The sequence below is a fragment of the Molothrus ater genome, chromosome 14 (assembly GCF_012460135.2).
Source record: "Molothrus ater isolate BHLD 08-10-18 breed brown headed cowbird chromosome 14, BPBGC_Mater_1.1, whole genome shotgun sequence".
NCBI classification, from domain to species: domain Eukaryota; kingdom Metazoa; phylum Chordata; class Aves; order Passeriformes; family Icteridae; genus Molothrus; species Molothrus ater.
The window spans coordinates 8,016,474-8,039,329 of record NC_050491.2 but is presented as its reverse complement, the minus strand read 5'-3'; the positions used below and the strand labels follow the sequence as shown (position 1 = coordinate 8,039,329).

The following is a 22,856-nucleotide window of genomic DNA, read 5'->3' as shown; positions in this document are numbered from 1 at the left end:
ACAGCCAGAGGGCACAGATATCCTCTAATATCTCAGGCTGCATGAAGTGAGTGTGACAATTCTGATGATATAAGAGGTTCCCTCTGAAATGAATTTTGTATAGGTCTGTAAGTCCAAATGTAAATGTACCTGTTTATTGAATGTAGGTGTCCCCTTTGTGATAACTCTGAGAGACTGGGTAACAGTATCCACAAGGGGAGAAAGACAATTCTGATACCTTTTTTACCTGGAAGGAACCTGTACAAGAAAATGTGCTTCTAATGAGGATATGCACTGCTTATCACTTCTGTGAACCATCAATCTGATGAGGTTGAATATTTTTCCTGAGATCCTAGCTCCAGAAGTCAGGTGATTTATGGGAAAAATCTCTGTTTTCATTTAAAAGACAATTTCTAATTCTCCTTGCTGGAAAAAAAAAAGGCTAGAAGGCAGAAGCAAAAGGCAGAAACACCATAAGGCAAATAAAACCTTTAATATCTAAACTCATCTTTATTGCTAAGCCAATCTCATTATTTTTTAGGATCTGAGTAATGATTTTTGAATGCCCAGGTTGGCTTTGGAGCCAAGAGACCTGCTTTTCTCAAGTGCTAAGTACTTTACTCCAGCTGTCACACCTATAAAAATCACCCATTAAAATCATGCCTGGGGTCCAGCAGTCAGACATCCATAGCTGGGGGTGGAGAGAAGAAATGCAGATATGGGGCACAAGCAGAGCTGTTCCATACCTGCTCTGTAGTGTGGTAAATGTGCACTGTGCCAAGCAACGTTGTTGTCTCTTAGGCAGAAACAAGAAATGACAGTACAGGCTTCTTCACAGTCTTTTATAATGTAAAGCATTAATGTAAAAATATTATGAACTGCTTATGAAATCAGCAGAGCTGAGATTTACATCTAAAGAACAAATTAGGTGAAAGGGAGGGGGAAGCAGAGGAAAACAACATTGATAGCAAAGGGAAGTCAGCAAGGATCTTTCTCTGGGGAATATTCTAAAGTAAAGCTGAGGAAATTGGGAATTTTGTCTTTGTTTGGAAAAGGGGGTGTGTGGATACTTGTGCAAAGTCTTAATTTTGCACCTTGAAGAGTTATTTTACTACAAATGTTGCTGGTTTGGGTTTTTCCTTAAGGTCTCAACTCTTGGATTCAGGGGTATTTCTCAGCATCCATAAGGAAGTAATTTCCTGTGCTCCCCATCCATGGAAGAGTAAGTGGAAATTTGAACCAAAGAGGAGACACTTTTCTCTCTCCCCAGCCCCAAGACTGCTGTTTGTGTGTATTTATTTTTAATCCTGACTCTTGATGTTCAAGTGGCTGTGGTTGGTGATATTCCAGTTTTTATCCCAAGGTCACTGACTGAACCTTGTACTCTTCCCAGTGGAGTTTGCCTCATTGAGCACACTTAAGGCTGGGATGGCAGTGCTGCATCTCTGCTGCACTTTAATCTAAAGATAACGCTTCCCTGTAATTACACTTCTTGGTCTTTTTACAGTGAAGGCAGGATTTTTTGAAAGTTCAGGTTCAAGGCCAGCAAATAACTGGAGATAATAGAAGTACTCAAAGCTTTGAATGTTCTGTAGTTTTAAAATAAGCTAAAATCATAAAACAGAAGTAAAAGGGGAGAAATTTCCCAACATAAATTTTTGGGAATCTGTATATTTTGTTTCTTTGTATTTTTTCTTACAGGTAAGCCTGTTGTGAAATGTGGCTCTATGTTTGAGTTTTTGGCAACAAATTAGTAAGTCACATGCTCACTCTTTGCTTTGAGTTACTTTTTATGTTTAAAAGATGCCAACAGAAATGTTTTTTCCAGCATGTTCACTGGGTTTTTCAGGTCTTTTGATGGGTAAAAAAATGACTTGTTTTTTGAGTGAAGACAATAGAAATGTGTGTGTAAATAGCAGTGAAGAGAGTCCTTACTGTGGGTGCATGCTGTATGTTCTACCTGCTCATTTTTCTAATTAATATATATATACCAAACTTAAAAGGCCCTCTGTGAACAGTGCCAAGCCAAAACCTTACTAACAGAGTACTCTGAGTAAGTGCCTTTCCTTCCACAATTGTACTCATGCTTTCCAGTGAAATAAGCTGATAGTTCCACCCATGTGTTCTCTTGTTGTAGGAATCCTTTCTCTGTTTGCTGGGGATCTTCCTGAATGTGGAGGGTACCCAAACCCCCTCTCCTGCAAGTGAAAGAAGAGAGCTGTTCTGTACAAGGTAGCTGGCAGATGAAACTGTGTGTCCACAGAAAGTGAAAAGTATTCTTTTTTCTGCATAAAGGGCCTTAAAGTGGGTTAATTAACACTGACCCCATTTAAAGGGATGGCTTATGTGCCTGCTTGAGGGAGAAGTTCACGTCTTGCATGTGTTGGTGGAAGCCTCTTTCAGTGTGCTGGGCTGGACAGGCAATGAAGCCTGAAAAATCAAGCAGCTGTTTGCCCCACGAGGAGCCAGCTGGTTGGAAATGCAGGCTGTGTCCCTGAGCTGCCTGCACATTCAAAACCAGGGCAAATTTGCTCCTTTAATTAGTGTTCCCCCTGGTCCTTGGAATATGGGTTTGTGACAGAGAGCTTGTTGAAAGAAGAGCAAGGAAGATTTCCTGCTTTCCCAGCCCCTCCAAGGGGTGGGGAGGACAGCTGGGACTGCTCCCTGCACGAGAGGGTTTCCATGGGGCTCAGGTGAGGTTTGGCCATGGCAGAGGGGTGGAGGGAAGCTGCTCCTCTCATTGCAGACAGGGCTGGTGTCCAACCAGTGCTGAATGTTTTGCTGAAATACCTTGTTTAAACTCAAGGGAGGATTCTGGGAGAGGTGGAGCCTCAAGGACTTTAAACTTTTCTTGGGATTCATCTCATCAGGTGTGTAGAGGTGACTACTGAATACATCTGCCTTGTTGGTTGTCTGTAGTGTGGGGGTCCAGCTGTGTGATCCCAGCAGAGATCCTCCACAGCTGTGCTCTCCACCAGCTCCAGGAGTGAGAGGAAAACCTCCTGTGTGACTAATGCAGTGCAACTAACTGGGCTTCTGTTAAATTACTTACTCAGCTCAGTTCTGATGATTCACTTGTCTTTTGCCCTAGCTGGTCCAGACTCTTTCCTGACAAGGTAGCACAGTCTCAGAGCCCTGCTGATTAGCCCATGGCACTTAAGAGTAGAATGAAGGAATTTGCCTGATGCTCCCAATCTCCACAGGGGATATTGCCTCTTGGTGTTCTTTATCAGTGACTTCTTCTGGTGATACAATCAGGGAGCTGCTTGTATTGAAGTATTATTAGTAACACCGAGAACTGTCAGATCACTCTGGGTGGATTTGCTCTCTCTCCTCTCTCACTCTGTGTAGGAGAGGAAAGGCAAACCCTGCATTTCCAGGGAAACAAAAGGTATTGCACTTCCAATAAAGCTTCTTTTTAAATGAATGATGATAAATTAGCAAACTGCTAAGTGGAATTGTTTGTGCTGTGGAAGCAAAGCATTGATCCCCCCCAAGACTGACCTTTTTTTTTTTTTGCTCATTTAAGCAATATAATTGGAAATGGATTAAACTGTCACTTAGTTTAACCCTTTGTTTTTAGTAATGATATGAGAAATTCAAATGAGGATGAAATGGAAATTGGTATTTAGAGTCTCAGAAAATTGTAGCAAATTCACTACAGTTTGCTGATTTTTCATATTTTCATTACCTACTTCTAAAGCTTGCAAAGAAATAGAAGAAGTCTGAAGAATCTCATTAGAAAACCCGATCAGTTCTTTCCTTCTCTATTTTATCTTGAGAAAGAAAGGGGGAATTTAAACTGAAAAGTGTGCCATGAGTAACAATGGAAAGAGACCTTATTGCATACAAGGGGCTGGACTACAAGAATTGTCTGCCAAGAGGCATTTTCAAGGAAAACCACATAATGGGATTTGAGGACACAATAAAATTTTACCAGTGCTAACAGCTTTGGCAGCTCTGAAGCAAAGACAATGTGGAGGGCAGTAAGTTGTGAGGCTTGCTGGCTGCAGCATCTGCTATTTGAGAGGATCTCCTTTTGCACAGAACGGTTCTGCATGGTGACAAGAGGTGTAGTAGGGGGGCAGGACAGGGCAGTTTCTCTGCCCAGAGACTTCAGAGCTTCTTGGAAGTGGCACTGAAGTAACCAAGAGTATGGCAGATCTCTTCCTCTGTGCTGCATTAGCTGTTGAAAGAAATTATACATGTTGTTTAATTAATTAAGTTTCCAAGCTGTGTAATAGCATGTTTGCTGGAGAGAAACTTTAATGGCACCATGAAGTGTCCTTGAGCAAATTAAGAAGATACTACTTTGAAAGGTAACTGCTCTGAGCCACACAGGGACTTCAGGGAAATGCCTGGGATGTCTGAAGCAGAAAGACATGGTTTTGTTATCAGGAGGATGGCCCATGCTCCTGGGCATCCACAGGGAAAGATCTGCCATTCCCAGGAGAACCTTCTAATGAGGCTTCTGGTGGGGAGTGCTGCCCCCAGCCCTCCAGCAGGGAACGGGGTGAAGTTCTGAGATCTGGCAGCAATCCTGCCCACACCCTCAGGGAAACCCATCTGTGAACCTGAGCCCTGCAAAGCCAGTGAGAGGACTCCCACTGCTCTTGGTAGCTTTGGAGTGGGCCATAAATGCTTTGTTGCCACATTGAAGGGTTTTGGGGACAGCAAACTAAGGTGGAGACAATAAAATGTTAGTCATGCATCCCATGTCTTCCTTCTTCCCATCTTTCTAGGTTTCATTGTCATTTTGACTTTCATTTTCCTTTGTCCAGGTCCTTGTTTTCTGGCCACTGAACCTCCTGAAGGGAGGTCAGTGGGGTGAAGGGAAGTTTTTTAGACCAACTACTCAGGTTTTGTACTTTTCACTCATGGCATCAGAAGTGCTGCCAAGGCAGCCTGGGCCCAAGCACCTCCTGTCACACCTGCACAGGGTGTGGGGCCTGACATTGGGTGCTCATTTGGGTCTGAATTTGCCTGTGTAGAAGGCACTTGGATCAGACCTTCAGTTCAAAGCTCCCTGAGGATGGAGCTGCCCAGGGCCAGGGGGTTTGGCTGAGGCAGTTGGGTACTTTGGATCAGCCCAGGGCTGAAGTGGGAAGCTGCAGGAGATGCTGGCAGTGACTACTGGGCAAACTAAAGGTCATTTCTTTCTGCTTGGTCCTCTGCTGCCTTTCTGGAGGCTGTTGTGCTGTAGCAGAGGCAGGAAAAGCAGGGGTGTCTTCACTCTTCAATCCATCCTCTTCCAGGAAAGAGGCACCTGCTGAGAGGTGAGGTATGTGACCAGGGGGAGCAGTGAGGGGGTGAGGGTTGCCTTGCTCTTGCCACATTGCAAACAAATGCTCATTGGAAACCTGGCTTTTGGTTTCCATTTCCAGCTCTCCCTGTTGGACACTTCACTTGGCAAGGCTTTGGATTTTGTACCTTGCTGTCTGTGAGTGCTGGAGGGAGGTTTCCTGCACCAGATTGCTTTGCTTGGAAGGTCTGGGATGTGACCCAAGTGTGGGGCCAGCCCTGCCCTGCCCCTCACTGCTGGGGGCTGAGTGTGTGCCCAGGTTATGACATGAATCCCAGGATGTCTCCATACCCAGTTTTGTTCAGCTGCTGTGTTTTGTGCACTCTGCCAGGTGAATTCCCATCCCTGGTTGTCCTTCAGCAGGCCTGGTTTTGCCTCCTTGCTGATGGAGAGGCCATGACAGGACCTCCACCTCCTGGGGAATCCACATTTATTGCTGAAGTGTTGAGGGTTTTAGAAATTATTCTCTGATTCTGCAGCTGACAAACTCCCCTACCACTGATACCTTTCCCCCTCCTTTCCTGGCTGCTGGATTTTGTTTTGATGAAAGCAAACAGCACGTGTGCTCAGAGTGCTGGTGAAAGGGAATTTCCTAACTCAGGCTGAACTGTTAGGGCATGTGTGGGCTCCTTTAGGAAAGTGAGTATGTTTGTAATAAATTTTTTCCTGTGTAGAACAGGACTTTTTGATCTAAAAGTTCAATCTGCTTTTTGGCTTCCATAATGGCTCCCTGGATTGTTTGAAAATCTTTACTTAGTCACAAAGTCTGATAGAACCTGTGTGCACAGCAGTCCAGTGCAGAACTGACTGGTTATTTAATTGTAATTCAGGGACTCAGGGGAAGACTATTAATGCACTTGCAATGTTTTTATTGTGTGTGGTAATCTCACTGATCATTTCTGTATGCCTGAGAAGGACAGGGATGTTTGCAGTTTGTTAGTCCCATGATTTTCACAAGATACAGGAAAACTGGAGTGCACTGGACAGACATTCAACATGTGACACAGTACACAGCCTTGGCAATGGCACACCAGGCACCTTTCATGAGGCATGTCAAGCAGCTGTGCTTTGAAAAAGCAGAATGAAAATTACTTTTTAATACCCCCCCCAAAAGGCTTTGGCAGAAAATTATGCATAATTGAAATAAAATACTTGCCTATTCTTTGATAGACAGGTAGAAAGCAATCAAAACTCTGGTTTTATTTATAAAGAAAGCATTTATTTGTGTTTGACTTTTTTTTTCCCCTTACTTTGGGTTTTCTTGAATGCTCCTTTCCCCCACCCTCAGTATTTTTGAACTCCTAGTACAATTGCATAAAGCTTAAATAATAAAGCTTAGACTAATTTTAGGCATATTTTCTTTTGCATTTTAGGCATAATTTTTAGGCAATTTTAGGCATATTTTTCTTTAGCATTTTCCTTTTCCCCACTCTTTGGGGGAAAAAAAAGAATCCAAAACCAAAGAAACCCATTCTGTGTAAAATTTCCTAAGTGAAACTGAGAAGAAGGAGGCAGCTGTGTAATTTTGTTACTCTGTAACTTTGCCAAAATCAGAGAGGATTGGAAAGGTAGAAAATAAAAAGGGGAGAACAATAAAAACCAAGAACATCAATCTCCTTACTCCTATTTTCTGCATCTAGGAACAGAAAAGAGAAGGATCTTTGACACATTTTCATAATAGCAATGTTAACTTCCACTCCCCTCCCTCCTCCTGTCTCCCCATGTGCTTTTCATATGTTTTGTATTCTGGATGCTTTCAGGGAGGAAGGCTGCAAGACAAGAGAAGGGTGTGAGTTTCAGAAAGCTCTAATGAGAAGCACCTTGGGTGTTTTTGTCTCCTGGGAAAGAAGTTTGCTGTGTGCTCCTGCCTTGGCTCCTCCAGCAGCACCAAGGGGAAGCAGAGCACCCAGGCTGGTGATGGCACTGGGGAAGAGGCTGCTGGGCTTTCAGCTGAGTGCTGGGCCTGACTGACAAGCAGTGGTTAACTGGAGCTGAAGAGAGCGTTGCAGGCGTAGTTGAGCTGAAGGAGAAACAATGTGAATCTAATTTGACTGGGTTGCTAATTACAAGGCTTATTTTTCCGACTCTCTGTATGGTTACAGGGTGGAGGGGTGAAGAGTTTCTCTAGGAACAAAAGTCCCTGCTGCTTAGGGCTGTTTGTTCACTGTTGCAAGATGTGGGAAGGGTTCAAGATGCAACTGGATTGCTTGGTGTAAAAGAGATACTCATCTAAGTGTTCCAACTTTGCAAGAGATCAGTGCAAATGAATTTCAGTTTCTTAATGCTGGGCTGAGGCAACCACCATGGGGAGTCACAGCACTCCTCTTGCAAGCTCTTGCTGTATTTTGTGATTATGACCTACAGCACATACACCCCAGGCTGGTAAGCATTTCCTTATAATGCATAGGTTAGTGAGAAGAGATTTGTCATCTCTTTTGGGACTCTCCTAGGCCTTTACAAGTTGTAGCAGGAAAAGCACTAGCGGGAGTGGGGGCTCCCTGCTGAGCATCCTGGCCAGTGTTTTTAAATTTAGCATACTTACAATGTAGAAAGTAAATTTACTTTAAATAGGGAGAACAAGAATGGTTGATCTAGGTTCTGTCCATTGCTTATCAACAAGCCACATACTGTCACATACTAAGCTGTAACTGGAGCAAGTGACTAAGCTGAACGTGTCTTGGGGAACTCTTATTATTTAAGAGGTGAGTTCTCCATTCTCTTTTTTGTTTGTTTTTCTTGTTTCAATTTTATTTTTTTTAAGTGTGAAGGAACTAAACCTTGTGACAAATTCTTAAGGATTTGTAATCTGAACAGGATTGCATCCAACAAAACCCATTTTTTAAAAGCAGGTTTAGTTTCATGATCTACTTGACTCTATTTGTCCAGTTCTGTGTTATTTGGGTAGTAACAGTTGCCATCATGTGTGGTTATGTTCCATGAGAGGCTATTTCTTGTTTGATCCTACTGATTTCAGGAAAAAGAACCCATGTTGCCAGCTTCTTACACTGAAAGCTGTGGAAACAAGGTCCAAATAGATTGGCTAGCCAGATTCCTTTGGCCTAGCAGCAGTTTGTTTCACCCTGTTAATTGGATGAAAATGGCTTCTGGAATTAGTTCTGCAGGGAAATGCTCATATTTGCAGATGCAACACTTACTCGCATTGTTTTACAATCTGGTTTCAGCAAACATTCCAGTTTTCTTGTTTCAGCAGGCTGGGTTTTTTGGTGAGGAATATAATTTGCCAGGAAACATGAGCAAGGGGAAGGTGGAAGGGACATGAGCATAGCCCAGGCAAGGTACTGGTGTGGACATCTGTGAGCAGTGTTTGTTCTGGTGTGGGTGCTGAAACCAGGCTCTGCATTCAGCGTTGCTCTTGTGATACCAGTCCTCTGTCTGCTTTGGTTAGGGTGATATACTGTGTGGTGCATTTGTAAGCAGGATATGCCAAAATTAGAACCATTTATCTGCCTGTCTTTTCCTTCCCTCAAATGTACTACTTTCAGCCTCAGGGCCTTGATCAAAACCAGTTCTGATTTTTGTCCTTTTCTGGTAAGAAGGATGGAAGAACAGGGTGAATATTTGTTGTTTTCAGTCCTTCATCTCTCTTTTGTTTTTGTTTTGTTTTTTTCCTGGTATGGCTTTGTTTTGCAGATTGGAATTTGAAAGGCAGGGTTGTCTTTTCTGTCCCAGGAATTGGCAGGAAAATCCCAGGGCAAGCTGACCTGGTACTGGCCATGGCTGCAGAAAGCTGTTCTGCTGTGACAGAGCTGAGCTGTGTGCATGGCCAGCCCACGCAGGCACAGGGGGTGTGGGTGATGAGGAAAAGAGGTGGACTTACTTTGTCCTTTTCAACAAAAGCCCAAAAGCAGGATGAGACAAAGCAGGGGCACTTTTGCCACAGAGAGGTGAGGTGTTGGGATAAGTTGTCATCCTCTCTGGTTGAGCTGCACATGACTGCACCATGGAAATCAGCCTTGTCAGGGACTAAATGTGCGCCTCACTAACTCACAGTATATTCACACTGACAGGGTTTTCCCAGTTTATTAGGCTCATTTGAAGAGGAAGCTGGATGCATTTTGCTAGCACAGCGTTTTGGACACCTCTGTGATCTTCAGCCACACTCATAAACCTGAAAGTAAATTCTGATTTAATAGAGGGCTTACTTTTCCTTTCCAAGTAAGTCCAGTACAGTCCCCAGCTATCTTGGCCTCTGAGGCTGCCTTATCATTTCCCATGGATGTAAGGGTTGCACAGGGTGCCCTTCCCTCAAGCCCCAGCAGCAGCTGCTCACTTCTCTTCATCTCCTGTGTCATAAGAAGCTTCCTGAGTGCACCTACAAGCCACCCACCCAGTTCCCCTGCAGACCTGTGAGCCACCAACCCAGCCAGTTCATCAGGAGAGGAGGTGCTGTAAACTGGGGGTGAGATCTACCAGAGCCATGTGTTCAGGTGAGTCCCACTAGAAGGCAGCTCTGTCCCAGCAGCTCCCAACAAGGGGCAGAGGTGGTCACCTCCTCAGGGAAGGCTTTTTAGGCCTGTAGAAGAGCAGGATAGTGGGTCAAATCTGTGCTCTTGAACACTGCTGCTGGACAGATGGTGAAATGTTCTGGTTTGCTTCCTGCATGCAGGGGACAGTGAGAGAAATAGCTGCTGCTTTGGAAGGGTGTGATGGGCAGCGATGAAGTGGAGGAGAAGGCTCCTTTACCCATCTAAAGTCAGCATGACAGCAGCAATAATTTCACCCTAAATTCTGGAGTAAAATTCCCAAAGACTCAAGGTGGGTTATTTTGGGCTGCCTACTTGCTCTGTTTGCAGAGGAGGTTATCTGAATAGATCTGTCCAGACATTTCTAGAGTTTCTCTTTCCCTGGTTATGCCATGCACAGTGCTCAGCTTGGCTGTTCACAGCTGACTAAATCCTTTTAAGAATGAGTCACTCCTAAATGAGAGGTGACAATGGATATGCAGACAGCAAGAAGTCGAGAGTGAGATAATGAATATTAGGGAAAGGCTAAACTAAATGGGGAATGAGCAGTATAAACTTGCAGCTCTTATAAATAGCACTGCACTGAAAGGATGGGTTTTATTTAGAAATGCAGTTCCCAGGGAGAACTTAGATTTCCTGACCCATAAGTTCCTAAGTTTGCATCTGTGAACTTTTCCTTCCTTCCCAGCTGTTAAAAGAGAGACAGGTTGGCACAGGTTAATATGCACCAGGGAGATTCCAGAGACAACATCCCCCTCCATATTCACTGAAGTGAATATTAGTGTTAGTGTATTAAGGTCTGGTGAAATGATGCTCCTCCCTGTCAGTCAGCCTTGCTGTCCTGTGGAGCAGAGGAAAATGGATGGGATGCAGCTACTTGTCCCAGGCTCCCAGTGCTCCATCTTGTGTGGCAAAATCCCCAGTGGCTAAAGGGAGCACACTGCTGTGTGCTGGCCACAGTGGCTGCTTTCATTCTGGAGGCCACTGTACCTCAGCAGAGACATCAGTTCCCTGGACTTTGTTTTACACATTGATGTGGGGTGGACATTGGCATGGGGTCATTGCCTAAGGCAGAGATTTGCAAAGAGCTGAAGGGAGTTAATTGTCCAAATGCCATTAAAATGCAATATAATTATAAAATCTCATTAAAATGCCATATAATTAAATAGCTTTATTTTGTTTTTGTTATTTATATTTTTGGCAATGCACAGTGATTTTTGTGCATGCATCTCTGTTAGAAGCACTCAGCAAGATGAATGTCTCCTGGTGCTGAAAATTAACTATTTACTTTTTCTAATTTAACAGTATAAAAAGGAATTGTTTTACTGTTTAAGAAAGGTAGTGTCTCAATACTTCATTTATCTCTACTTAAAAATCTCTGACGTGACTAAAAAGACACATTATTGCTTTTGTCTTCAAATAAACAAATCAGACTTTGAGGCAGCCAGGAATCCTGAAATAAAATGAGAAAAGGACCTTATAGATGATATTGTGGCAGAGAAGTGGAAGATTATCTAGTGGAGTTGTCATATTGGCTTCCTGTGGTTTTCACTTATAATTGAATTAAATGTAATTTAGCTGTACATAGATAACACAAGCAGAAGGGTGTCTGAACATTGTCTAGTAGCCATGGGAAAAGCAGTGGAGGAACTGAGAGAATTTTGCCCATTAATAAATAAAATGTGGGGATTGGGGTTTTTAATTTCTTCTCTGTGGAAATCTGAAGCCAGAAGCAGAAGGGTGTTGGGAGGGAAAGAGGTTACTCCATGTGTGAAAGCCATTGGGACCTCAGATGATAATTTGGGCTAAAGGTTATCCTGGGGCATTTTTTGGATCTTTGGTGAAAAGTTATTCTCAAATTGGTCCCAGACAGAACTTCATAACACTGAAATACCAGATTTGCAGAACGTCTTCCCTTTGGGATTTTCTGTTCAAGTTCAGTTGGGTTTCTTTTTGGTAGTGGTATTTTTACCTCTACTCTTAAAAGTTTAGGAAAAAATATGCTGCTGGCAAGAAAGATGCAGGGAGGAAGTACTGAACTGATGAAGAGAAGGTGTTTGCCCCCTTTGCAGAAAACAGTGTTTTGCAGCATGGAGATTGATTAGTTTAGGAAATATGTGGTATTAAAAGGAGAAAGCAGAGCTCAATCTCCTCACACGCTCTGATCTCACTGATCTCAAAGTAAATGGCTTTAATTTTTTGTGCTAATAATGGTGTTTTATCTCAGTGAAGATAGAGCTTTGGCGTTACCTGAATAATTGATATTGGCTTAGATTAAATTATGATCTGTGCTTGAATTAGTTTGATGTTTGTCTCAAATGCATCTACAGTATATGGAGAGGCTGCTGCTGGTTTGGTTTGGTTTGATTTGGTTTGTTTGGATTTTTTTTAAGGTGAGGTACAAGTAAAGCTCTCTCAGCCAGGTCCCCACTATCTTCTCTCTCAGCTCCCTGTATCATCCTTCCCAGAAAGCAGTGAAAGTTGTCAAATCTCATTTTACCTCACTTCCCTTGGTGGTGCAGACATCACCTCTCCAGACTGATGGCTGCATTTCCTCCTCTCTGAAGATCTCTCCACCTTCTCCCTTCTGTCAGACACCATCTGCTCATCTTCCTTTCCCTGATTCCTACCTGTGCACTCTCCTGAAGCTGCTTCCAGCCACCCTGCCCAGCACTAGGCAGTAGCTCATCCTCTCTGGAAGGCAGTGGCAGCTGGGAAGCAGTGAGGAGCCACTTCACTCCTTCACTGCCATTATTATCTCACTTGAGCTAACCATAAAGGCTGTTTAGTCTGTTGGGGGGGGGTCTGTGACCAGTGGACTTTGACTCTCATGGGGGAAGCTGTTCTTCCAAGATCCCCAGCACAACTTTTTCTTCCTTTTTATCCTGCCTCAAAACTCTGTTTTCCACAGCAGCATTTATTAAAGAGTATTCTTTAGTTTTTTTTGACAGTGGGCAGCACTGTTTCCATGTCTGACTCAAGTCCTTCTGTTATTTTTTATGCATCCTTGGCTGTACCCACATGTTCCTTCATGCTCTCTGGGGAAGGCTGCTTGTCCTCATTTGGCCCTCAGTCCTGGCCTTGAAGGTGGGTCTTGCAGGCCCTGCTGCAATACTGGTGATAAGGTTTATTTTAGAGTTGGCTGACAAAGGTAGAGAACTGTTCAGTTATTATGGACACTTGGCTAAATGCTGGTTCCTTCTGTGCAGCAGCATCTCAGCTCTTTTGGAAAAGGCACTTGCTGCTGTTGGATCACACTTAACATGTTCTGCACTGTTAATTTCTCCCTGCTACAATCAATCTCTTTAATATGAAGAGACACTAAATACAGACACATATTTCAGATCACCTCAGTAAAATTACTGAGTAACTGTGACCCACAAGGTAGAGCTTTAAATGGTACAAATGAACAGAGGTGCCCTGCATCCCTTCATAGTTGTTTTACATTGGCACTGGAGGACAGCTCATGGAATATCTCACTAAGGCAAAAGTGACCTGAGAAATGGAGGCAGAGGGAACTTCTTACTTTGTGGATCATGCACCACTAGTGCTGTTGTCCCTCACAGGTCTTGCTGACTCGTGAAACAAGGAAACGTGGGGCAGGGGAGAAGAGATGGATCCCCATGAAGGCAAAGCAGGGTTTTAATTCATTTTTGTATTTATTGTGCCAACTGCTTCTGCTGTGTATTTCAGTTCCTCCAGGAGAGGGGCAGCAGCACTGGGGAGAGGACAGAGGTTTATGGAGGGCCACACTAACCTTTTGACACTCATTTTTCCTGTTCTTACCTAAGGAGTTGGACACATAACACACGCGGTGGAGTCGTGTGAGTCTGTGGTGTCACTGTGCATAGAAAAGGAGTCTTTGTTTGTTCTTACCTGATTGCAGCAGTCCCTCAAGCAAACAAAAAAGCACCCACTTTTAATTTGTTACTGTAAAACATTCTTAACACAGCCACCAGTACCCATTGTATGCAAGGCTGTAGTTCATCTGCTGCACAAGAGCAACACAATCCCAATGCTGGCAGCATTCAATCCATCAACTCCATGTGTCTTGAGCCAACTGCTGACATAAGGTGCTTTCCACCCCTTTCATTGCCCTTTGGAAAATGTTTTTGAACTTGTTCAGAAACTTGATAAAATAAATATCCTCTGCTTTGTGGCTGGAAGGTCCTTGGAGCTGGGCTGTTTTGACCAGGAGTGAGCCTCGAGCATGTGCGTTGATGACCTGGGATGCGTTTGCATCCTGTCTGAGCTGGGCAGATACAGAACAGGTAATCTGCGTGTATGCTACAGACACTGGGCTGTATGTAAATTTAAAGCAGAAATATTCTCAGAGTCTGCCCAGCCTGTAGACCTTTTCCTTATAATGACATTGAGCCAACATGATCAGTTACATTGGCCACAGTGGCACTGACAATGCAGGGTCATAAATGTCCACCATGTGAACCTTTACATTTTCTTACCACTTCTTTGTTGCTCATCTTCAAACCTTTATCAGTATTAGGCAGCAACCTGATAGGTTGTTGAAAATATTTACTTATGTATCCCTTGATCTAGATTTGCACATTTGTCTTCGTGCTTACATGACTGGGAATTCAAATTTTGGGATATTTCTGCTTAGCAGCCAGTATTGTATCTAGGTCCTATTTAATATCCCCCACATGCTGAAGAGCAAAAGGCCAGAGCTGTGCTGCCCAGTGGCATAGGAAAGGTCCTGTCCTGCTTGGAAGTGATTAGAGAGTCCTGCTGTTGTCAGCTTTTGAAGTGAAGTTGTTGCCAGGTTACTTGACCAGTCAATAATGAATGCTCATTAATCTGTTTTCTGCTTCTTGATGACAGCTGTTTGATAGCTTGATCGATTTATGATTGCCATTTGTGTTATGGCCTCCTGCTGCTTTACTCTGTCCTTTTGTTTTAAGGAAGAGGAGAGCAAAAATCGGAGAGCCTGTGTCTTCCTGAGCTTTGGGGATGAGGTTTAAATGCTAGATTTTTTCTTTATAATTTACATTGGTATTCAAGATCAAAATCTCTTGCAATGTTTTCTGTGACAACACTGAAGGTATAAATATAGAAATCACAGGCAGTTCCCTGGAGACTGAAGGCCTAATATGTGAATAATCTCACCTCCTACTTCATAACAATATCATAGGGAAAAAAAGGTGTATTATGCATATCTGCAGCTCTGCTTCCACAGTGTCTAGTCTGGTGTGTGAAGTGTGTGTGTGTAAATATTTGAAGGGTAGATCTCGAGTCCCCTGTGTGGGAGCCAGACTACACAAATAAGGTGCTATAACTGTGCTAGCACTTGCTAGGGTTTTGAATCTGCCCTGTAGCCAGGATCCAAAGCACACTGGTTCTGGGCTTGCAGCTCGTGCAGTCAATGCAAGACATAAGTTTCACCAGAGTTCATCACGGCTGGGGTGTTTCATGTGCAGGTAATCATGCAGTCTGCTTAAAAGGCACAAGTTACCTAATCAGCTGTATTTAAAACGGTTCTGCTTTGTCCTCAGCAGCATCTCTGGATCATAAAATCGTTCTGAAAGTGGTAAAATCCAGCTAGATTGCCAAATTGTTAAATTAATTATGAATTGAAGGGGGCTGTTCCAGACTACAGAGGCTGAGGCTTTGGGAGTAAGGGGAGGAACAACCACACTGGGTTTGGGAAGTCTCTGACTAAAGCACTTTACCATGAGCTCTTGCAGTTGCTACTTTTATATGCAGAATCTCTCTCTCTATGTATGTGTATGTATGTATACACAGATGTATGAACACCATGTACACATACATGTATATGTAAATGTGTATTTGTGTATGTGCTTATATAAATTTTACAACAGCCAGAGCACTGTTGAGTGGCAGTTGTATTTCTCCCAGCCTGGGCAGGGTGAGGAAGGGAACAGGCATGCTTTTGTGAGGGCAGCAGAGGGGGTGTTGTGCCCTTGTCACTGCCTGGGGTGTGCCATGAGCTCTGGGTCTGTGTGGCACACAGGGATTCACCCTGCTTGGCTGCAGGAGGCAGCTGTGCCCAGCCTGGGAGCAGGGCTGAGGCTGCCTGTTCTGTGCTGGCTGGGGCATTCCCCTCTCTGGAGCATTCCCTCTGACATCTCTTGCTAGCCTTGCAGCTAGCCTTGTAGACATGAGTAGTGTTGAACACCCTGTGCTCTTCTGAAAGTATTTTTTCTCATGATCCAACCCTCAGGGGAACGTGCTCTCACCTCATTTTTGTGCCTGGAAGCATGGGACTGAGGAATTGTGGAACAAGACAGGAGAGCGGATTTCAGGCAAAGTTTGGGTTCCAGTTTGTGCAGGGAGTCCTAACCAAACCAGCCCAGCCTAACCAAACCATCACTCCACACTATGAGCCTGCTTGGTTCTTCCTCCAAGACTTAATTCATGGTCCTGGCCCTTCTAGTCTGGGATTTAGTGATGTAATTCCCAAAAGTTTTGATTGATGGAAAGCCAGAAAGTGATCAGAAGATCTTGCAATGTGTTAACAAATCACTCACAGATGAATGTTGATTTATCTGCAATATAAATCACCCTAAATGAAATGGTCTGATTTACCCAGCTTACTTGTAGCAGGAGGGACTGATTTAATGATGCTGAGCCCAGCCATTAATGTACCATGTTCATAAATCGCAGTGGGCATGTGTTAAAGTGGGATTTATAAACCCAGTCAGAGTTTCTGACTTCACTCTGTAGCTTTGATGTTGGGCACCTTGAAAGTCCTGTCAGCTGTGAGAGATATTGCCAGGCAGAGGACACTATTGACATGACCTTACCAGGATTTCTTCTCTTGGAGCCTGGGGATGCTCTGCACTTTTCAATTTGGAGATCAGATAAATAATCTTTTGCTTTCCCTTCCTCACTCCCAAGTCAGCAGAAAGAAGAGAGATGGGAGAGTCCTTTCTGATGGGCACATGTGGGGAGAAGAGGGGGCAGGGCTTTATGCATCTGTCTGTGGTAATTGCTGGTTCATTTATTGCCTCCTGCCTTATGTTTAGTGGGGTCCCAGGAGAACAGTGTGGGGAAGAGGGGGACAGGATTTAAAGTAAGAAGGAATTGCTGCTGTCCTTCAAGCTAACTTCCTGAATTATTCAAGATGTGGTGTTTTGCCTTGTAACTCTCACACTGAGGGTGATAGCTTCGTAACTGAACCTGCCAGCTGTGCAGAAAACCAAGCATCCTCCCCTAGCCTTCAGGCAAAAAAATTCTTTCAGGTCTGTGCTGCACAGAGTAGGTTTTGTGAGGTATGAAATACAGCTGTGGTTTTGCCCTGCAAAGCTATGAGCTTTCCATCTTTATAAATTTTTATTTTGCAGTAATACTGGGCTAAAGGGAGCCATAAATGGCCAGCTCTGTGATAAAGATGTGTAATTCGTGTTTTTCCACCAGGACATCCAAGGTGCAGGAGTTTCTTGTACGTAGCAGTTACTTTTAAATGAAGTTACTTATTTCATAATTGCAGGTAGGCATTGCTATGCTTTTAAAAAGGAAGATGGCTTTGGCTGCTGGAACAAAAGAGAATTTTAATTAGATTGGGAATTAAAGCAAACTGGCCCCCACCACACTCTTCCCCAGTGCTAGGTAATGCTCGATGAGGCTTGATTATAATTATAGTGTCATGAGTGTTAAAGGTTTCTAATGCATATAATGATGCTTTTAAAATGAATAAAATAAAAATAAATCTTCTGCACATGGAAATTTATCAGGTTACTATCATTGCTGTATCTCTAGATTAATCAATCATAAACAGAGCTCCGGGGGGCTGAGGAAACTCTCTGAATTGAATGTTCTCCTGACACCCAAAACTGGACAGGTTGACTGAGTTTCTGTGAATTCCCAGTCCAGTGTCAGTGATTTGATGCTGGGTGTGTGGTGCTCAGCAGGTGGGATAGCTGTACAGCCCCTCATTGGGAGTGACTGTAGATGAACTTCCCATTCCTCCCAATAGGAATGTTCTAATTCCTATTGAGTCTATAGGAATTACAGGAGTGTTCTTCCCAAAAGGATCACAAACTGTCTGCCTGTTCTTGGACTTGCTGCTTGCTCGTGCACCAGCCAGGCATGGCAGCCCTGCCATGGAGGTTTGCTGGGCTCTCTGTACCAACAGGGTTTGACAGACTGAGACCTTTCCCAGGTCTCAGGGTTGTGTTCAGGCTCTCTGCTGCAGTGTGACCACCTGAACAGCTTCCAGATTGCAGAGGGCCAGTGCAAACCCAGACAGAAATTTTGGTAATTAAATGCTGTAGAGGTAAAAAAATGTGATTGTGAGAAAGTTTATTGTTCACAGAAGTCTATGTCTGTCACTGAACACTGTTGCAATTTCTAGCATTTACTACGAACATCCAGTGCCACAGAAAAATATTAATTCTCTTTTTTTCCCCTCCAATTATCATCATCACTGTGAGTAGCACTGTTTACAGTTCTGCTTTTGTCTTTAGAACTCATAGCTCTCTTGTTTAACAACTGTAGGGAAATCTGGGGCAGTCCCATTTTTGCTTAGTGATACTCAGCACGAAATGTCGCAGTGAAATCCCAGTTCTCCTAAAATCAATAGCAGCATTTTTGCTGACATCAGAAGAGGCAATGTGTGTCTGTGGATGCTTTCAGGTTTTTCCTGGAAAAGCCAAAATAAGGCTAATCTGATGTCAACTGATGTAATTTAAATGGAATAATTATTATCCAGTGTTCTGAGATCCCTGAGCAGATAAGATCATCTTGTAAAGAAAGGGCTGCACAAGGCAGTATCAGAGTGCTCCACAGACGTTATGGTCCTGGCCACAAGTCAGGAGATGCTTAATGAGTGTTTAACTTCTGAGCTCACTAACAGCTCCTGTGACTTCAGGGAGAGGATTTGCATGCCTAACCTTCAGAAAATGCTGAAATTCCCAAATCATGCGTAAATTAAGATCTAATACACAGACAGCCTTTCTTGAATTTTAGGTTTCTCTGTCTGGCAGCCCTGACCTTCTGCAAGCTGTGGAGGGCTGATAATTTGTTTTTGTAGATAGTCTCAGCCAGTTCAGTTAATGTAGCAATGATGATGGCTTCAAAATTCAATATACAGAAGATCCTTAAACTGTATGGACTGTGTTTCCCTGCTTCTGGGAGTTTAAAGAGGGAGAATGCTGTTAAGAGGAGCCCTATGTGTGACTGTAAAATGTAACTACAGCACAATAAACCTTTATCACTGATTAACACATCTAGCAAAACCAGAGCAGAATGGAGGATCTGACAAAGCCTTTCAAAAGTGTCCAGAGCACATTGGGAGGTGTGAGGCTGTTCTCAGCATTGCACCTTGCCAGCTCTCAGGAGTCACCTGCTCATGCTTGGGGAGGCAGAGGCAAAGCAGTGTGTGGAGAGAAGATGGATGCTCTCTTACAGAGAGATTTTTTCTTTTTTTTTTTCTTTGATTTCTTCTTGTTTTTTTTTTGCTTAGATCAGTGTTGAGATCAAAGGCATTCTGATGGGACTGACAAACAACTTTTTTTTCTGTGGGAAAGAAGAAAGAGAAATCCAGTAAGTTATTTTGCACAGCTTTCTACTATACCAGCCATGTTAATTGAGTTTGCTCCTGTGATTAAACTAAAATGGATCATATTTTTGGACAGGCTTTTGGCTTCTGCCCTTTGAAAGCTGTCTCCTTCAACTGAGAGTTCAGTCTTTAGAGCTCTTCACCAGGCAGCATCTCCAAGCAGTCTCACCTATGACTGGATGAAGCTGTTTATCATTATTTTTGCTCTGTCAGTCTCTAGAAACCCACTTACTGATTCTCTGGTCACATCACTGTGCCTCTGAAAACCTCACCAAATATGAGTTGGTGAGGTAACCACCATGCTTGTTTTCCTTTGACACTTCTTGAAACCCCTCTCAGCTGGGAAGCAGATGCATTGCACTTACTGGCATCAGGCAGGCAGCAACTGAGGCTGAATTTCTGCTCTCCGTTGCTTCAGCTCTCTGTCCTTTCATCTCCTTTATGGGTGTGCTGCCAGTCACTGGGGTTGCAAGTGCTGGAGGACAGGGGCAGGCATCTTTCCTTTCCTGCTTGTCCATACAGAATGGTGCTATGATCCCTCAGCAAGTGCCTGGAAACAAATATATTGATTAATTCCTTCTTGGGGTGGTAGTAGTAGGAATGAGCTACAGATGCCTTTAGAGGATCTGTTCTATTGCTGACCAGTGTGCTTTGAACAGTGGGTTCCTTTCAGCTGTGTCTCTCCCCACATATGTTTTATCCATTTTCTTGATTTCCTTCTCTCCTTTCATTTTCCTTCTATATGTCTACCTTATGAGGCAAGTAAGGAGATCATCACAAGCTCCATGCCTGCAAGGAGACAAGGATGAGTTCACTAGTGTTTTGATCATGGTAAATAGTCATTCAGTGGCACTGCCAGGCTTTCAGAGGAGAGATCTGCAGGCAGAGATTACCCTTTCCTTAATGAGAATGTCTGCATAAACCATCAGACAATCCAGCATATAATCCCTCTCCTTTTCCTCTCCAACAGCTTGTTTTACTGTAGGTGAGTGCTTTTGGGCAGTTATTCCCAGCATTTCCAGCGTTTCCTGATGCTTCCCTGTAGATATGCTACAGGAAAATTCCAACTGGCAATTCATGCTGGAGAGCAAGTGTGGGGCAAGTGTCTGTGATGGAGAGGCAGAAATTATCAGAGAGCCTGAATTCAGCAAGATGCCATCTTGCTCCTCTGGGCATTCCTTCTTGCACAGCTTGCTGGTTTTGTGGCCTAGTTTTAATGAGAGATTTTTGACATTAGTTGTGAATGTTGACATTTTTCTCTATTTAATTTTTTTTTCTTCTTTGGGTTTGAGTAGAGCACACACTGGAGCGAGGCAGCTCAAGGGTGTCAGATTCAGTTCTACTGATGGCAGGTATCATGTCCTAGAGTCTGCTTTATAAATGCCCAAAGATGGTTAAATGTTTTTCTCCCCCATTATTTCTATTGAAAAGTAGCTTCTGCTTCATCCTTCTGGTCATAGAAACATTATAATTTCCAGTTCAAATTTACTCATGGCTGTTATTTCTAGTCACTGATCTTGACTAGCTATTTTTCTTCCTTGGTGTTTGCTTTTTAGTTATTTCTGGATTGCAGTGATGACCCTTCTTAGCCTCTGTTTGGTTAAGCTAAAAAAAGCTGGCTACTCTGGTCTCTCTGAGAGGAATGTGCCTTATTCTGATTATCCTACCAGTCCTCGTCAGACTCTGGCTTTTTTTACAGCACACACGTACTGAAGATCAGTATGTGTGTGCTGAGGAGGCCCCCAAACACCCTCTGTGTCCTGGCTGGTTCCCCCAGGTTCTGACTGTTTGAAATGGCTTTGCTCATCACAAGAGTCACATGTGATCTTCAGTAAATACATGTTTTTAAACTGAAGCCCCAGCCACCATTCACTGAATGCAAAAGCAAATTCTTGCCTGTGCAGACTAAGGAATGATGTGTAATTCTTTAGTGAGTTTGAGGATGGAATTTTTGCTGGGACAGTCCAGGTGCTGAAAGTATTTAAATAGTTTGATTGCCTTGCTCTGTGAGAGCAGGACAGTTATTGCCATCAGTCCTTTACACTTGTCTGCTCTACTTTAAGTTGCAGTCTCTGCTTCTCTAGGCAGGATCCTGTTTTGTAGTAACAAATGGAACATCTAAATACAGTAGTTACTGGTTGTGTCTGAACTCTGTGATTATTTGCAAATCATCACAAAAGCTCCCAAACCCAATGTAATAAAGTCCATATCAGGGTAAGTTTTGCCAGACAGCCCAGATGCTGCACAGGGTGACCACTGTGAGCCTGAGGCACTGAGGTCTGAGAAAATCAGTCCCTGGTCTGCAAAAATTAGTGGGGGGAGTTATTGTGCCATCTGAAAATATGGGAGGTGCAGGTGGGAACTAAGAGCTTCAATGTAGTTGTAAGCCATAGGTCAGAATTTCAGTCAGGGTAACAGAGGAATTGATGGCACCGTGTGGCTTTCTGCCAGCTGTACATTGGGCCTAATATTTGTTTTCCCAAGTAAAAGGATCCAGTCAGGCAGCCTGCCTGGAGAACAAAGGAGCAAACCAGATTTTAATTGCCCAATGGCCATTCTTTCAGCACAGATCTGTGCTTATATGCCAGAATAATTTGGGTTTGTGTCTGACAGGAGATCTGACTTGTGGAGGGACTTCAGTCTGGGCTGTTATTCTTGGAGGACTGGGGAAATGAGGACATATTCCCCCTGCCCTTAGAGTATGCACCTGAAGACTCCTTTCAGGTAGGAGCTGTTTTCTATTGGTGACCAGAATGGTGAATGATGTGCAAGCTCTCTTTCAAGTAGCATGAGAGGGGAAGGAAGAGAGAGAAAGAAAGGGGACATAAAGGTCCTGAAGGGCTTTCTTCAGCCTGGCTTAATTTGGAGGTGACACTTCATATGTCAATTTAAATTAAGCCATTTCAAAGAGCACCCACCCCAGAGCCTCTGATGCACTCCCAAGACAGCAAGTGTGGGGCACATTGGGTGACTGACACAGCTGAGGACAGAGAGGGAGGGAGCAGCAGGAGGAGCTGAGATGAAGCATTTCATGGCAGGGCTGCTTTGTTCCCTGCCATGTGTGATCACATGTAGTTACCAGGCTGTAGTTCACCTCTGTTTTCTTTATCACATGTTTGGGCCTAATGTTCTGCTGTGTTAAGTTCAGGTACCTCATGTCATGGTTTTCTGCAGCCCTTCTGATCTGAGTAAGGTTTAAATAGGAGTCTTGTCTGGGTGTTGAACAGTTAATGCTCTAGAAAGCTAACACCTGCATCTGCAGCCTTGTCCCTCCTATGCTGCTGAATAGCATTTCATGATGGCAGGGAAATAATTCAGTACAACCAGGCCCTGCTCTGTGGGCAGTGAATAAGCTCAAGTGAAGTAGAGGTCATTCATGTTAATCTGAAGCAAATAGGATTGTGGGACTGGGAGAAGAGGGTGAACCCCCCTTTATGTACAAATTCTATAGCTCAGAAGCTTAGGAAACACTTAATAGTAAACATTTGCAAAGAATCCATCACCTTTTCCAAGAGGAGAAACAAATGGTTTTCCTCCTTCATTTTGTGCAGGT

The 22,856-nt window shown here is 43.6% G+C and overlaps 1 protein-coding gene across 2 annotated transcripts in view; it reads left to right on the top strand.

Annotated features, from left to right (window-relative positions):
- PAK3 (p21 (RAC1) activated kinase 3) overlaps positions 1-22,856 on the top strand; it is a 126,946-nt gene that overhangs the window by 15,392 nt on the left and 88,698 nt on the right. The window lies entirely within an intron of this gene.